General features: G+C 40.8%; 2 non-coding genes across 2 annotated transcripts; one reads left to right on the forward strand and one right to left on the reverse strand.

Moving 5' to 3' along the window:
• Nucleotides 1-2,991: 2,991 nt before the first annotated feature.
• Nucleotides 2,992-3,098, forward strand: LOC135152485 (small nucleolar RNA R71). Its single transcript, XR_010291661.1, has one exon. It is a non-coding gene; the product is annotated as a small nucleolar RNA R71 (small nucleolar RNA).
• Nucleotides 3,099-5,449: 2,351 nt separating this feature from the next.
• Nucleotides 5,450-5,556, reverse strand: LOC135152526 (small nucleolar RNA R71). The gene has a single exon (XR_010291701.1). It is a non-coding gene; the product is annotated as a small nucleolar RNA R71 (small nucleolar RNA).
• Nucleotides 5,557-12,334: the final 6,778 nt, after the last annotated feature.

Below are 12,334 nucleotides of genomic sequence, written 5' to 3' on the forward strand. Positions count from 1 at the left end.
TAACATGAAACACATTGCTTGTTCGCTGGCCCAGTACAGCTCCTACAGCATAATCACTGGCATCACACATTAATTCGAATGGTTTACTCCAATCAGGTGCAGTGATGATAGGTGCTGATGTCAACTTCTTTTTCAAGATTTCAAATGCTTCCAAGCACTCCTCATCAAATTTGAATGGAATGTCTTTCTCTAACAGATTGCAAAGAGGTTTAGAAATTTTCGAGAAATCCTTGATGAACCTCCGATAGAAACCTGCATGACCAAGGAAGCTTCGGACGCCTTTGACTGAAAGTGGTGGAGGAAGATTTTTAATTGTTTCCACCTTCGCTTTATCGACTTCTAGTCCCTTGGCAGATACCTTATGCCCCAATATGATTCCTTCTTGCACCATGAAATGACATTTTTCCCAATTGAGAATCAGATTAGTTTCCACACAGCGCTTAAGAACCATTCTAAGATTCGTGAGGCATTCGTCATAAGATGTTCCAAATACAGAAAAGTCGTCCATGAATACCTCCACATTGATGCCGATCATCTCTGAGAATATTGCCATCATGCACCTTTGAAAAGTGGCTGGTGCACCACATAAACCAAAAGGTACTCTTCGGAATGCGAAAGTACCATAAGGGCATGTAAAGGTTGTCTTTTCTTGATCTTCCGGAGAAATAGCAATCTGATTATAGCCAGAATACCCATCTAACAGACAATAGAACTCATGGCCAGCCAAACTGTCAAGCATCTGATCAATAAAAGGCAGAGGGAAGTGATCTTTTCTTGTAGCTTTATTCAGCTTTCTGTAGTCCATGCAAATCCTCCAACCCGTGACAGTTCTAGTTGAGATGAGTTCCCCTTTTTCGTTGGCTACTACTGTCATTCATGATAGGATTTAACCTTCTTTGTTGTTCCACTGAAGGTTTGCTTCCTTCTTCAATGAGAATTTTGTGCTGACAAAATGATGGATTGATTCCCTTGATATCAGCTAGAGTCCACCCAATTGCTGTTTTGAATTCCCTTAGCACCCTCAAAAGTTTTTCCTCTTCCTCACCTGACAAGTTAGCTGCAATAATAACAGGAAGAGTAGAACGTTCACCAAGAAAAGCATACCTCAAGTGATCCGGTAACGGTTTAAGTTCAAGTTTAGGTGCTTCGATCACTGATGGTTGTAGTGGTTTGTGATCTTCCTTTAATTCTTCTAAGCCAAGAGATTCGACAGGGGGTTCAAAATTCCTTCTCCAAGGTGATGAGTTAAGATGATGGATTTCTTCCAATTCTTCTTCACTGTCCCATTTCTCATCATTGGTAAGGATTGCTTCCAATACATCATCCTGTAAAACCCTCTGGCTATTAGCTTCTGCCGTAGTATCAAGTACATCCATACTGAAACAAGATTCCTCATCGGTTGGTAATTTCATTGCATTGAATACGTTGAACGTGACCGTCTGATCTTGTATTCTCATTGTAAGTTCCCCTTTTTGGACATCGATCAATGTTTGCCCGGTGGCTAAGAAGGGTCTACCCAAGATGATAGGAATCCTTTTGTCTTCTTCAAAGTCAAGAATCACGAAGTCGGCTGGAAATATTAATTGATCAACCTTGACTAGCACATCTTCAATTATACCCCTCGGATATGTGATCGAACGATCAGCCAGCTGTAAAGACATGTTTGTCGGCTTGAGCTCTGGTAGGCCAAGTTGTGTGAAGATAGATAAGGGCATCAGATTGATGCTAGCTCCCAAGTCGCACAGACACTTATCAAAAGAGAACTTCCCAATAGTGCAAGGGATAGTGAAGCTTCCCGGATCTTTAAGCTTAGGTGGTAATTTCTGTTGAAGCACAGCACTACATTCCTCCGTCAAAGCCACTGTCTCTAACTCCTCGAGCCTTAGCTTTTTTGAAAGAATACCCTTCATAAACTTGGCATAGCTAGGCATTTGCTCGAGTGCTTCAGCAAATGGGATGTTGATGTGAAGCTTTTTGAACACTTCAAGGAATTTACCAAATTGCTTATCCAGCTGCTGTTTTTTTAACCTCCTAGGAAATGGAGGTGGTGGGTATAATGGTTTTGACACCGGAGCAGCTGCAGGGATAGCCTTATCTTTTTCAACAGTAGAGTTGATTCCAATTGTGTTTGAAGGAAGTTCTGCTGGAATTTCTTGCGGTTCATCACCCTGATCTTGTGCTAATGTTGAGGCAGGCCCTGTTGTAGTTTTTCCAGATCTCAGCGTAATGGATTGGACTTGCTCTTTAGGGTCCCTCTTACCTGGTACCTCTGTATCACTAGGGAGATTCCCCTGTGGTCTGTTCAGTAAAGCATTAGCTAACTGACCGACTTGTGTCTCCAAAGCTTTTAAAGTTACTGCCTGACTCTTGTACATGAGCCTTAGTTCTTCCATGTCAGACCTTTCGTTAGCTGATTGCCCATGATTCTGAAATCCCGGCGGGTGATATGGCTGTTTAGGTGCATACTGTTGTGAAATCCCAGCCTGACTGTACTGTTTAGGTCCCTGTTGAAATCCTTGTTGAGGTTGGTTATACCCCTGGTTATTACTCCAGCTGAAATTAGGATGATTTCGGTTGTTAGGATGATAAGTAGCTGGAGCAGGCTGTTGACCTCTCTGAAAGTTGCTCACAAATTGTGCTGATTCACTAGAAATGGCACACTGATCAGTAGCATGAGTACCAGCACATAATTCGCAAATAATGATTGGCTGTTGAATTCCTTGGTGAGCCAGAGAATCGACTTTCATCGTGAGAGCTTTAAGTTGAGCTGCTATAGCTGTAGACGTGTCAAGATCAAGAATTCCGGCTACTTTCCCTTGAGTAAGTCTTTGAGTAGGGTTCTGATATTCATTAGCCGCCATCATTTCAATAAGATCATAAGCTTCTTCATAACTCTTAGCCCATAGCGCACCTCCAGAAGCAGCATCAAGCATAGGTCTGGATTGAGGTCCAAGACCATTGTAGAAACTGTTTATTTGCATCCAATCCGGCATACCATGGTGGGGACACTTTCTTAGCATCTCTTTATACCTCTCCCAGGCTTCACAGAATGTTTCTCCTGATTGTTGAGAGAATTGAGATAGAGCATTTCGTAGCGCAGCAGTCTTTGCCATGGGGAAGAATTTAGTGAGAAATTTCTGAGCTAGATCTTCCCATGTAGTAATCGAACCAGATGGTAAAGAATGTAACCATCCCTTGGCCTTATCTTTCAGTGAAAATGGGAAAAGTCTTAGCTTCACAGCCTCATCAGAGACGTCATTAAATTTGAAAGTGTCACAGATCTCTATAAAATTCCGTATATGCATATTAGGGTCTTCAGTAGGAGAACCCCCATACTGTACCGAGTTCTGGACCATTTGAATAGTTCCTGGTTTGATTTCAAAGGCTTTGGCTGCGATTGCAGGCCTGACAATGCTTGATTGGATATCATCGATCTTTGGCATAGAGAAATCCTTCAATGCCTTACTGTCTGGTTGTGCTTCAGGTTCTGTCATTGTTGATAAGTGGATTTTATATCCACTCGGAAGCCTTCAATTTGACTTAAATGGATGATCTGGCCTCAAGCTTTTGATGTTTTTGATATGTTTTAGTGTGATGTTGTGTAGGTTTCTTTGGAGGAGAACGAAGAGGAGATTCATAGCTTTCATTGGAAAAAAACGGCGAGGCAATCGGATGCGCGAGTCAAAAGTTATGGACAAAGAAGTGGGCTGCTGAATTGGGGCACCCGCCCCAAATCTGGCGCACCTGCCCCGCTGGCGCACCCGCCCCAAATCTGGCGCACCCGCACCAAACTGGCAGCGAATTTAAGCCCGGTTGCCCGTTTCTGATCCGTTTCAAGGCCCGATCGCTGGGGAAGTTTAAGAAAGGCTTGGGGGGACTAAAGCAATAACCGAGAAACATTCGAAGGAGCACGTGACGGCTACGGAGAAGATCAAGATCGAATTTCATAACTTTTACTTTTGTAATTCTTCGAAGCAGGCGTAACTTGGATGCTCGTTTCGGATTTGTTTCTTAACTCTGATTCTCGTACTTTGACTTTGTTTTTCCTATTCAGTACCATGTTTACATTAGAACCCATGATGATGAGAAGTTCGATTATGAACTAATCATTGTCATGGGATTTTAGCGGATTTATCGATGAATTTCAGTAGTTAATTTGTCTTGTTCATATGTGATGGTTTGATTTCCTCGTATTGGTTGTGCTTATTCGTCTTGGATGCGTAGCTAACATCTAAGATTGTTTGTTAATCTTTATTGAAGCGATAGTGAATATATTGATTTAGAACTTGCCATGCGAGCATAGGTTTCGTGTTCGATAGCATGACTTGTGATGTGATTTTACCCATCTTGCATCGCCCTATGTAATCTTGATAGATAACTTGCTCTTCAACCGTTATGTTTTCAAATTCTATAGACATATAGGGTCTAAGCATAATTGGTGTCTGTTTACCTTCTATCTTAATTGTGGATGTGTAGCAGTATGGTACACGTATAACGACAGTTAGCGTGTATCAGCCTCGTGTTATCTGATTAGTTATCAACCATTACAATCGAATAAAGGTAGAGCTCTGAATGAAGTTGTTAATGAAGCTAGAATCCCATGTTTTATTCTCATTAGTAAATCGTTATTCTCTTAGTTGATAATTCTTAGTTTCATAATTCGAATAGGATTAGTTAAGTATAAAACCAAAACCCAATTTGATTACTTGTCCAAGCATTGAATAATAATCATACATTGGTGCATAAGTGCATAATTCTGAATACACCAGTCTCTGTGGGAACGAACTTGAATTATATTCTATATTACTTGTGACCACGTACACTTGCGTGATTTAGTGCGAACAAGTTTTTGGCGCCGCTGCCGGGGACTCGGTGTTATATTTTAGTTTATGTGCTTGTCATTAGTGGTCGTTAAAGTTCAGTGACTTGGATTCTTTTCTCACTTTAGTTCGTTGTGTGTGTTTCAGGTACTTGAGGGACGTGTATGCGAACACGTTCTCAGGCTCGTAAGGAAGCATTAATTAAGGAAGAAACGATAGAGATTGATACGATGGTTGATCAACCACCAGCTGTGAATATTCCTAAGGCTCTGAAGGCTTTCTCTGAGCCTAAAATCAATGACATTCAATCGAGCATTGTCAGGCCAGCAATTCAGGCCAACACTTTCGAGATCAAACCGAGCACTATTCAGATGGTACAGAACTCAGTGCAGTTTGGGGGTTCTCCGACTGAGGATCCTAATACTCATATTCGGGACTTCATTGAGATCTGCGACACTTTCAAGTTCAATGGTGTTACGGACGATGCCATCAGATTGAGGTTGTTCCCATTTTCTCTGAGGGATAAAGCTAAAGGATGGTTGCATTCTCTTCCTGCAGGATCTATTACGACATGGGAGGATCTGACTCAGAAATTTCTTACTAAGTTCTTCCCTATGGCTAAAACCGCTGCAATCAGGAATGCTATCACTCAATTCTCTCAGTTGTCTGGTGAAACTTTATGTGAAGCTTGGGAACGCTACAAGGAGATGCTTCGGAAGTGTCCACATCATGGGATGCCTGATTGGATGGTTATTAACTGCTTTTATAATGGGTTGGGTCCTCAATCGAGGCTAATGCTCGATGCTGCATCAGGCGGAGCTCTATGGGCTAAGAGCTATGATGAGGCTTATGAGTTGATCGAGATGATGGCTGCGAATGAATATCAGAATCCTACTCAGCGTCTTCATCAGGGCAAAGCAGCAGGAATTCTAGATGTTGATGCTACTACAGCCATAGCTGCTCAGCTTAAGGCTCTTACTATGAAGGTGGATTCTTTGGCAAATCTAGGAAATCAGCAGCCACCTTTAGTCTGCGAGCTCTGTGCTGGAGCACATTCTTCGGATCAGTGTGCTATATCGAGCGAATCCGCTCAGTTTGTGAGCAACTTTCAGAGGTCACAACAGCCAGCTCCGGCCACTTATCATCCTAATAATCGGAATCATCCGAATTTCAGCTGGAGCAATAATCAGAATTACATGCCACAACAACAGCAACAGTTTCAGCAGCATGGATCTAGACCTTTTAACCCTTCTGGTTTTCAACAACAGTTTGCACCGAGACAGCAATTCCATCCACCCGGATTCCAGCAACAAAATCATGGGGTGGCTGGACAGTCTTCCAACGAAAGATCTGAATGGGAAGAGATGAAATTAATGATTAAAAGCCAAGCGTTGTCAATCAAAACTTTGGAGAATCAGATTGGGCAGATTGCTAACGCGTTGATAAACAGACCACAAGGAACGCTTCCTAGTGATACCGAGGCCAATCCGGGTAAGAAAGAGATGAAGGAACAGGTACAGGCTGTCACCTTAAGGTCCGGAAAGGTTACGAAGGAAAAAGAATCAGCAACAGAGCAAAACAAGGAAGAGAGTGATCAACAGGTTGAAACACCCGTGCTCTCATCTAAGTTAGATAGTGAAAAAACTGTTGTTGAAGCTGACAAGAATAAAATCAACGAGGAAGCAAGCAAGGATTCAGCCGAGAAATCTAGCCCGAAAGCTGATATTGGGGTCAAGCAAGTATATCCACCTCCACCTTTTCCGAAGAGACTGCAGAAGCATAAGCTCGACAAACAATTCGCTAAATTTCTACAGGTTTTCAAGAAATTACAAATCAACATACCTTTTGCGGAGGCTCTAGAACAAATGCCGAGTTATGCTAAGTTCATGAAAGGTATTCTATCTCGGAAACTCAAACTTGAGGACTTGGAGACTGTGGCTTTGACCGAGGAGTGTAGTGCTGTGTTGCAGCAGAAATTGCCCCCCAAGCTGAAAGATCCGGGAAGTTTCACAATCCCGTGTACTATTGGGAAATTGTCCTTCGACAAGTGCTTGTGTGACTTGGGAGCTAGCATCAATCTGATGCCGTTGTCTGTTTTCAAGAAACTTGGTCTGCCGGAGCCGAAGCCTACGAACATGTCATTACAACTGGCTGATCGGTCCATCACTTACCCACGAGGTATAGTGGAGGATGTCTTGGTTAAGGTGGATAAGCTCATCTTCCCTGCTGATTTTGTCATTCTAGACTTTGAGGAGGATAAGAAGATTCCTATTATCTTGGGAAGGCCGTTCTTAGCTACAGGCCAAACTTTGATCGATGTGCAAAAAGGAGAGCTTACAATGAGAGTTCAAGATCAGAGTGTCACTTTTAAGGTGTTCAACGCAATGAAATTTCCAACCGACAAAGAAGAATGCTTTAAGGTGGAGCCACTAGAAGTTGTTGAAAATTCTGAGATGGAGCAAAAGCTAAGGCCAGGTACCTTAGAGAGAGTCTTATCACGGGATTCTGATTTCGAAGATGAAGGAGGAGCAGAGCTTAAGAATTTTAAGGAGCATCTTAAACCATCTATTGAAGAAGCTCCAAATTTTGAACTCAAACTACCACCGAATCTCTTAAGTGATGTGCAGTTTAGAAGATTGTCACGGCGCATAGATGACATGCATGACATTCACCGCCGTTTTGCAAAGGATTTGACTCAGGCTCTTGGGAGTGCTTTTCGAGCTATTGGTGTGGAGGTTGATTGGCCAGTGTTTGGAGATGGCATGGTATATTCACCACCTGATCCTCCACCCGAGGAGGGTGATCCTCCCGACTTCTAGGTACATTCGATCCTTTTTATCACCTTCAATGAGGACATTGAATATTTTAAGTTTGGGGGTGGTAATCTAAGGACTAGTAGTAGTGTGTGTTCATATAGGTTGCATGTTGCATATAGTTTAGCATATTATCTCATAGTGTTTGCATATTAGTTCGTTTTCGTTTTTTATATATATGCTTGTGTTTAGTATGTGTTAGTAGTTCATATATTCACATAGTTGCATTTGCATGAATTTTGAAGTTGTGTTCCAAGTTGATTTCCTATGATAAGTTTATGTGCATAATTTCTTGGCTAGTAGTCTTTATCATATGTGATGCCTTGTTACTTGGAAACTGCTTGTGTGAAAATTGTAATTACACTTATGCTCTAGAGATAAGACTTAGACTAACTTATTTCTTGAGTCCTCGCGTTGAGTCGGGCGTAGAGTTTGGAGTATTCCCTTTTTGAACTTAGAGTTTGTAAATCTTAAGTTTGGGGGAGTTAAGGGATGAATATGCCTTTCTAAAAAAAGAAAAAGAAAAAAAAAGAGAATAAAAAATTTATCAAGTACTCCTTTGAGATCAATAGGTAGAATGCAATGCCATGTGAAAGGGACGATCCATGTACTTGTGCTGGTATTAAGTGCAAATGTATTAGAATAAGCAATTTCTTGGTGACCTTTCACAACCTTTGATTACTGGAGAATTACTTGATTAAAAGAAAAAGAGGAAAAAAAAGAGAAGCGAAGTCGAATGGCGGTCGTGACTCACTTACACTGAGAAGCGTCCCAACCTTAGACTTAGCAAGAAAAAAAGAAAAAAAAATAGGAAAAAATAGGAGAGGCATAGGAATTCTTTAGTGATCCTAAATTGTAGTTGACTCTTTAGTAAAGAAGTGTTTAAGCCTTATTCTGATTAACGGCTCGTAGTGAGGACTCTGTTGAAGTTTGATAGTCTTTGTTTTGTTTCACTAGAGAGCATGCTAGCACACACGATGCACTTCACACGAGTAGTGGAAGAGAATATGGCTAATGTGTGAAAGAGATGAATGCCGAGAATGTTGCATATTTTGAGGATGCTAAGTTAACAAGGATTACACTTCATGATTCGTTAGATGTAGGCATTTAGTTGCATTCATGCATTATGTTACTAGTATTTGTGTGTGTGTCTATGCTTGAGGACAAGCATCGGTTTAAGTTTGGGGGTGTGATAAGTGGATTTTATATCCACTCGGAAGCCTTCAATTTGACTTAAATGGATGATCTGGCCTCAAGCTTTTGATGTTTTTGATATGTTTTAGTGTGATGTTGTGTAGGTTTCTTTGGAGGAGAACGAAGAGGAGATTCATAGCTTTCATTGAAAAAAAACGGCGAGGCAATCGGATGCGCGAGTCAAAAGTTATGGACAAAGAAGTGGGCTGCTGAATTGGGGCACCCGCCCCAAATCTGGCGCACCTGCCCCGCTGGCGCACCCGCCCCAAATCTGGCGCACCCGCACCAAACTGGCAGCGAATTTAAGCCCGGTTGCCCGTTTCTGATCCGTTTCAAGGCCCGATCGCTGGGGAAGTTTAAGAAAGGCTTGGGGGGACTAAAGCAATAACCGAGAAACATTCGAAGGAGCACGTGACGGCTACGGAGAAGATCAAGATCGAATTTCATAACTTTTACTTTTGTAATTCTTCGAAGCAGGCGTAACTTGGATGCTCGTTTCGGATTTGTTTCTTAACTCTGATTCTCGTACTTTGACTTTGTTTTTCCTATTCAGTACCATGTTTACATTAGAACCCATGATGATGAGAAGTTCGATTATGAACTAATCATTGTCATGGGATTTTAGCGGATTTATCGATGAATTTCAGTAGTTAATTTGTCTTGTTCATATGTGATGGTTTGATTTCCTCGTATTGGTTGTGCTTATTCGTCTTGGATGCGTAGCTAACATCTAAGATTGTTTGTTAATCTTTATTGAAGCGATAGTGAATATATTGATTTAGAACTTGCCATGCGAGCATAGGTTTCGTGTTCGATAGCATGACTTGTGATGTAATTTTACCCATCTTGCATCGCCCTATGTAATCTTGATAGATAACTTGCTCTTCAACCGTTATGTTTTCAAATTCTATAGACATATAGGGTCTAAGCATAATTGGTGTCTGTTTACCTTCTATCTTAATTGTGGATGTGTAGCAGTATGGTACACGTATAACGACAGTTAGCGTGTATCAGCCTCGTGTTATCTGATTAGTTATCAACCATTACAATCGAATAAAGGTAGAGCTCTGAATGAAGTTGTTAATGAAGCTAGAATCCCATGTTTTATTCTCATTAGTAAATCGTTATTCTCTTAGTTGATAATTCTTAGTTTCATAATTCGAATAGGATTAGTTAAGTATAAAACCAAAACCCAATTTGATTACTTGTCCAAGCATTGAATAATAATCATACATTGGTGCATAAGTGCATAATTCTGAATACACCAGTCTCTGTGGGAACGAACTTGAATTATATTCTATATTACTTGTGACCACGTACACTTGCGTGATTTAGTGCGAACAATTGTTTCAGAATCAGAAGAAGAAGATGAAGATGAATCAATTGCTTTTCTTTTACGGGTTTGAGAACGTGTTTGCATAAACGCGATCCAAGTACCTGAAATAAAGAAAAGAAGAAAAGTGAGAAGAGAATAGAATCCTAGTCAGTGAATTTTAATGCACACTGATGACAAGTACATAAACTAATTAATTAACACCGAGTCCCCGGCAGCGGCGCCAAAAACTTGTTCGGTGAAATCTACACGCAAGCGCACGTGATCACAAGTAATATATTAAGTTCGATCCCACAGAGACTGGTGAATTAAGAATATGCACCTATGCAACAATGTATAATCAATTATCACTGCTAAGACAATTAACAAGGATTGGTTTCTTTTATACTAATAACTAAATTTATTAATCAAATTCAGAATAGGAAAACACATGGGATTCTAACTTCATTATCGAATTCATCTAGAATTGAAATTACTGATTAACATGCGACTGTTGATCCTAATCAGACAACACGAAAGTAATACATGCCAACTCTCGTTGCACACATATCATACCAATCGAAATCCGCAATTAAGACAGAAATCTCATGGACACCAACAAAGCTCAGACCCTATATCTCTATAGCGGTAGTGTAAGCAGAGAGGTTTAAATAACAAGTCATCTATCGTGATTACACAGGGTGATAAAAATAGTTCAAGTCTATCACAAATTATGCTTCATTCACATAATCCTATGTTTACATGGCAAAGTTCTAAATTCAATCATCCACTCTCGCTTCAGAAAGAATTAACAAACAACTTAGAAGTTAGCTACTCTCCTAAGAAGAATAAGTACGGCTCATGCAAAGAAATCAACGTACGTCACAAAATCAAGTAATAAATATTCGTTACTAGACTACATCGATAAATCCATTAGAATCCCATGAAGGCGGTTAGTTCATAATCGAACTAATCGACATCATGGTTTCTAATGAAAACATGATAGATAAATGACAAGAATTAAGTGGAATAAAAATGCTTGAATTAATAATAAAGATCACACGTTACAGATTGAAGTTCACGATCTCGCTCGAAACTGTCACTTCCTCGCGAAGAACGATCTAATACAAACTGATATTGTGCTTGAATGATTAAACTAAAACTACGATATTGTTCTCTTATACTAAACTACTTCTATGAGGCTAGGGTTTTTCACACGAGAAATAAAAATACATTGACCAAGTCAACCGGGCCTCGACCGCTGCGAAAATCCACTAAAAAGCTGTAAAAATCGGCCCGGGGAAGTTCTGCTGAGCGCGGCCGCGCTAACTTAGCGCAGGCGCGCTAGTCACAGCAGTTAGTAGCGCGGGCGCGCTAACAAGTAGCGCGGGCGCGCTACTGTCTGTGATGACAGCCCCGTTTCTTCGTTTCTCGCTCGTTCTCGCGTGCATGTCCTTCCTCGCTTCTAGTACCACTTCCGTAGGTGATCACGGTTGCATTTAGCACATGCAACAAGCCTTTTAAACCCCTAGATAGCTCTAGTGGACGAGTGTGCTCTCGTGAGGGTTTGTAGAAGATATACCCACAAAATCCCAAGTCGCGGTGAATCCACAATCCTCTATTCTTGCAAATAATGCACCAAAACCAACCTAAAATGATAGAAAATCACTTCATCACCTCAACTCGTGACCTGCACAGAAAAACAATAAAAACACATCAAAAGACACTAAACACTTAAGTACAACCAACCAATTTAAGTGGAAATGAAGGCCTATAAGTGTGTATAAATACCACTTATCAATTCCTGAGATAACTTTAACCTCTGACAATGCTCAAGTTAAAGCTCCAATAACTGAAGAAAAGATTGAAGATACTAAAGCTTCTTGGTTGAAGTTAAGCTCTGAGAAGACTCAAGATGATCAGAAGAAAAAGAGTTTATATGGGAGTCTTGGTACAAATTTATACAAGGAAAGCCCAATGCTCACCAGAGTAAGAACTCATGGCACCAGAGGGAAAGAAGCTTATGACACAACTGGTCTTGGTCACAGAAAAGAAAAGATTCAAACAGGCTCAGCAACTACTTTCAGAGATCCTTATCCTCTGACTGAAAAAGTAGGAGAAGCTATTACACAGAAGGATCTTGACAAAGTTGAGTCAGTACAGATTCTGATGGACACTCATGATGGGCCAGAAGA

The sequence above is a fragment of the Daucus carota genome, chromosome 4 (genome assembly GCF_001625215.2).
Source record: "Daucus carota subsp. sativus chromosome 4, DH1 v3.0, whole genome shotgun sequence".
NCBI classification, from domain to species: domain Eukaryota; kingdom Viridiplantae; phylum Streptophyta; class Magnoliopsida; order Apiales; family Apiaceae; genus Daucus; species Daucus carota.